The sequence below is a fragment of the Phaethon lepturus genome, unplaced genomic scaffold (assembly GCF_000687285.1).
Source record: "Phaethon lepturus isolate BGI_N335 unplaced genomic scaffold, ASM68728v1 scaffold46767, whole genome shotgun sequence".
Classification (NCBI taxonomy): Eukaryota; Metazoa; Chordata; class Aves; order Phaethontiformes; family Phaethontidae; genus Phaethon; species Phaethon lepturus.
This window is the reverse complement of record NW_010553462.1, coordinates 1733-7159: the sequence shown is the minus strand read 5'-3', so window position 1 is coordinate 7159 and position 5427 is coordinate 1733. Positions and strand designations below refer to the sequence as shown.

Here is a 5427-nt window from a genome sequence, read left to right as displayed (position 1 = left end):
GACGACAGCCCGCTGCAGAGCTTCCCCGCCAGTCCCTCCTCCACGCCGCCCCTGGGCCCTTCCTGCAGGAACAAGAGCGCTCACTTCTCCAGGCAGGTCTCGGTGGATGAAGAGAGGGGTGGGGAGATCCAGATGTTGCTGGAGGGACGCGGCGGGGATTACTTGCGCCCCAACAGCTGGAGCGAAGAGAAGGCTGGCGGGACTCGCGGCGTGAGAAGTGGGACGCTGCGCAGCGGTCAGCTGGGGTCAGCCTCCGTCCCTGAAGACTACAGAGGTCGGAGCGGAGGACACAAACATTCGGCCTCCAACCACAAGCAAAGAGAGAGGTGGACAGATTCCCCAGCCACGGTTTCATGGACTTCCCACCACAGGTCCCACAACCACAGCTCAGGGAGCTCCAAACTGCTTGAGCTGGATGAGGAGAAGATGAGCAATTATGAGATGGAGATGAAGCCCCTCATGAGAATGGATTCTTATATGCAAGAGATTCACACCCAAAAAAGACACTATAGCAAAGGGGGACCCTGCAGGAGCATGGCTGATGACCACCGCGGGGAAGACCGGGGCTTCGGGGTTCAGAGACTGAGGTCTAAGTCCCAGAACAAAGAGAATTTCAGGCCAGCTTCCTCTGCCGAGCCCACGGTGCAGAAACTGGAAAACCTGAGATTTGGGGACAAAGCTGAACCTCGGCTACTAAGGTGGGACTTAACCTTCTCCCCGCCACAGAAATCCTTACCTGTTGCACTAGAATCTGAAGAGGACAATGGGGATGCGCTCAAATCCAGTACGGTAAGTAGGCAAAATTGTGTGTTGAAATCTGGCCGAGAAAGCCGGTGCAGAGCTGTTGTGGTACCGCAGCGGAGTGGAAAGGGAGGTGGTTCTGCTGGCAGAGCTGACCCCCGAATTACCGTGGGTTTGTGCCTTGAATCCCCCCTCCTCCCTTCTCCCATCCTGCATAATAGCGGGTGCTGGGAGTTGCCGTGGGGTTTTCTCCGCAGGCTGTCTTGGTGGGAACAGCAGTTCTTTCGCCGGAGGATGAGCGACCGGTTTGAGTTTGTTTTGCAACCCAGCCCCAGGGCCAGCAATAAAAATACAATATTGCTGGGATTTTGAGCGTTCACCCGGTGGAAAAGCTGCAGGAGTAGGCAAGGTGTTGGTGATGCTTCCTCGTGGGTAGGTTATGGCAACAGAACTTCACGCTGGCCCAAGAGCGTGGCGGGAGCTTGAATCCTGGTAGCTGGGCGTTGCGTCAGCCCGCAGCGGCTCTCCGTCACTCTGCCGCTATGTGGTGGCACTGCCTGTTGAAGCGGTGTCCTTGTCACCACCTTGTACTGGAGACCTGACCCAGCGGGAGGAGGGAACCGTGGTCACGGAGCAAGGGACGTGGCAAAGGGGTTGCCTTCCTGAGCTGAGCACTGCTCAGGTTTTCCTGTACTGGTCTGCACGATGCAATGCAGCTCGTGTTTTTTGGTGTGTGGATGCCGCTGAGCCAGGAGCCGGTACAAGGACCTCGGGGAGGGGACGCAATGCAAAAGGGTCCTGGCAAGCTGAGAGGATGCCATTCAGGAAGGATGCCTGGGCAGGGGAAGCACCGGGCAAGTGCAGCAAGGGTAGTGGGCTCTGCAGATGAGGGTGGTAGAGCCGGTAACAGCCAAACGCCAGTCTGTACCACCGCTCTACTGTGAAGAGCACAAGTACGCTTTCTAAGCAGGAGCATAGCTTGTGGGACTTGGAGGATAACTCCTTGTGAGACGTCCAGTCCTGGGCTCCGCGTTTTGGGAGACAAGGACACGTTGGGCATTAACAGCTGGCTGCTGGGAAGAGCTGGAGGTGTTCAGGCTAGAGAAGAGGAAGACAGAGCGATCTTCAAACACATAGAACAGCTGCTGCGAAATGGAAGGGAATAATCTGTTCTCGATGAACAGAATTAATGGGCTTAAATTCAAGCGTTAGAAGCCGTGGTCAGTCATTAGCCATCTAGTGAGTTGAGGGCTGCAATGAATGGCCTGGGGAGGCCGTGGTGGCTGGGGGGGAGGAGGTGGTCTGGGACCTGGTTGGGCATCTGCAGCTCAGATAGAACTTGGGCAGAGCCTTGGGAGAAGGCTGAGCTGGGTGATTTTCAGGTCAGTTCCAGCCCCGTTTTGTGATGATTCCCAGACTTAGCACCGGGAGCAGCTTCCTCACCTCTTCTCCCCGTTGGTTTGGCATTGCTAGGAGAGGTGATGGGCGTCGGATGGGGGCAGTGGGGAAGCCACCACCGCTCCCAGTTGCCCCTTGTCGAGGCAATGCCTGACACAGGGCAGGGCTGGAGGGGTCTCGTGCTGCTGGATGTCCCACAGCCCAGGCCAGACCTACACAGGAGAAACAGAAAGTCCGTAACCCTCAGGTGGAGACATTTCAGGCTCTGGCAGAAGGAAGGAGCTAAATCTCCCTGCCAGGGTAGCAGAAGATGATGCTTGGTGGGTTGGGAGACAGGGATCGTGAAACTGAAATGACATTTGTTGGTCACGCTGAAAGTTTGGGCTGGAGGCACCGCGGTCCGTAGCGTGTGGTTACCGTTGCCATACCTACAGCATCCCTGCTCCTCCGGCCGCCGGCGCCGGCGCTGCCGGCAGAGCAAAGGTGTCGGCACCTGCAGCGAGGGATGAGAGCGAGCGGCTGGGAGAGCGGAGGGAGCAGTGGCATCCGCGGCCCACGAGCAGCCGGGATGCAGGAAGGACCAAACTACAGATCTGCCACGGTTTCCCTCCTGTGGCTGTGGATAAATGCCCCCCCCACACCGCTGCGGAGCTTTCTGGCTTCCCATTCACGCTGCGAGCTCCGGCGCAGGCTCGAAAGCACCCACCCGGCGTTTAAGAGCCGAGCACAGCGTGTTCGCTGCTGGGCTGCACCGTAGGGCACGTCTTGCCGGTCCAGAGGAAAAAGGAAGAGCTCCCGGCGAAGCCAGGCCTGCGCACACGCCGCTGGGAGTGTGAAACCACCGTTCCTCCTCGCTGAGAGCCAGGCGGTCCCTGGGGACGTGGCTGGGACCAGCAGTCCTGGCGTCTCTCCCCACCCCAGCCCAACTCGGATGCGTTGCCGAGGCTCCCACCTCGCAGGCAGACCCCAGCCCGCGCGCCGGAGCCATCACACGTAACCCCCCGCCCCGGGGAGGAGGGCTCGAGCTGCGAGGCTGGAGGTAAATAGCCACTAACTAACGCAACGTAACGTTAACGGCTCTTTCGAGCGAATCCCAGGCGGTAACGAAGGGGCACAGCCTGCGTGGAAAGGCGCGCAGAAAAGCCATTAGGATGCACATCATACTTTTTAAGTGCTGTAGCTGTGAAGCAGCATGTTCAGTTTTCTCACATTCATAACCGAGGGTGGAACAGATGGCGAAGGTTTGGGAGGAAGCTAATGTAATACAGAGGAAGAGATAATATGTGGATTTAAATAACCCACAATGCCAGCAACAATTTGTTCTAGCAAGAATTGCAGTGTGCTAGCAGGGAGTTGTTCCAGTGGCCTGGCGGGGAGCGGGGTGGTCGGAGAGGAGCAGGGGAAGGAGGTGGAGGAGAGGGATGGGAGATGCAGTGATGTGCGTTCCAACCTCCTGCCCAACGCCGTGACCTTGCCGGCACCTGCCATCACGGATCTCAAAGCGTTTCAAAGTTTGGTGAGCGTAGTCAGTCCCCGAGGAAGAGGAAGGGAGGGCGAAAGGGGAAGGGCTTATCCCACAGTCCCCCCATCCGCCTCCCTCTGTTGCGCGCTTGGTGACGCGGGGCGATCGCGGGCTCAGCCCTGCAAAAAACCATTGCACCCTGCTCGTGCTCCAGATTTTTTCACGCAGAATTAAGGCTCCCCGACTTCCCCAAAGCCCCATTTCTCATGCAAGCCCCGAATACCCCTCCCCTTCCGACCGCCAGCAGCTCGCCTCCAGCGCGCAGGCGAACCGCAGCTCCCGGGGAAGGCCGGCTGTGCGCACGCGTATGCGTGCACGCGTGTGCGCCCACGCCGCTTCAGCTTGCATGACAGCCTGCTTCCCCGTGATCCACGGCACTGCCATCTGTGAAGCTGCTCGCTGAAAAGGGCATTTCTCATCTCCCAGCCAGCTGGGATGTTTCAGAAAGGTGCCTTCCAATGACCGGGAAGGATGCTCTTAGCCGAGGAGGACTATTTTTGCCCTACCTGGAGGACTCCTGCGCAGAACGGAGGTCACCCTCACAGGCTAGCTTGTTTTAAAAATAATCTGCCATAAACCAACTCTACGCATGCCATCAGTGAGCCCCGTGGGCTGGCTCTGCGTTGGAGTGCCTGCTCCGGCTTTGGGAGCAAACGCACCTCCGTCACCGCTCGCGGGCACGGGGCGCGGATGCAGGTCTTGCGAAAACGCAGTCTTAAAATTATTCCTGCTCTTGATTTCTATCTTAAAAATGAGGCTGGAGCCTGTGGGGTCCCTCGGTGTCCAACCTCTCGCAGCGTGTGCCCAGGTGGGGATGCAGACCGCTGTACAGGTTGCTGTAAGAGCTACAGGGACTTTGCTCTTCTCAGCCTTTTTTCAGCAGTCCCTTAAAAAGAGGTTCCCAGAACCCCATTTTATTGGGGCTGCACATCAGTAAGTGAAAATTGCTCTTATAAAGGTCATTTCTTGAGGCCACTGCTCAATAACATTGACGAAATTCAGCACTGCTTGGTGTTCGCTATCAGGGGACTTTGGGGTTTCAGGGTCATCCAGCTGGCGCGGCAGCCATACCAACACTTTAAAATTACATTTAAAGCCACCTGATCTTGCCGTGTCTCTGTGTGCACTGACCCCTGCGTGCACAGAACAAACTCGCATCCCTTGTCATCATTTGGGCAGATGAAAACGGGAACCAACACGCCAGGTCCGGTGTCGGTGTTGTCGGATTAAGGGACTTAATGTGAACGTCACCGTCCTTTCTGGCCTTAAAGGCCCACGAGGCACAAAGCTCAAGCCTGTGCCTGAATGCTTCACAGGTTCCTAGAGCCTTTGAGAAGATCTAAAACGGGAAAGGAAAAAAGGAATTGTTCAGACACTGGAAGGGGAAAGAGGCTTTCTAAAATGCCAGCAACTCTTTTATCCATCAGCACAAAACACATCACATTTTTAGGGTTGGGGTTAAAAAAAAAAGAATACGTCTCCTTTTCTGCAGGTGCTGAACATCTGCAGCTTCTATAAAGGAGAAGAAGTGTTTTAGGCACAGAGGTCCTCAGCACGCCTGCGAGAAGGGCCAGTGTTCAGGCACGAACGGAGCCTGATTCATCTGCCTGTCCTCATTTAGCAGGAGCAGTCATGGGCGTTTAGATGAAGACTTCTAGGGACACGTTGTGGTCTCACTAAAGGCACCCTGGAGGCGTGAGTAGGCTCGAGACTTGGCCCGTTAAAATCCCCGTCTCATCTCGCCGAGAAAGCCCGACGGCAGGGCA

General features: G+C 56.7%; 1 pseudogene; it reads left to right on the top strand.

Annotated features, from left to right (window-relative positions):
• Window positions 1-789, top strand: part of LOC104624234 — a 953-nt pseudogene extending 164 nt beyond the window's left edge.
• The last annotated feature ends 4638 nt before the right edge of the window (window positions 790-5427 follow it).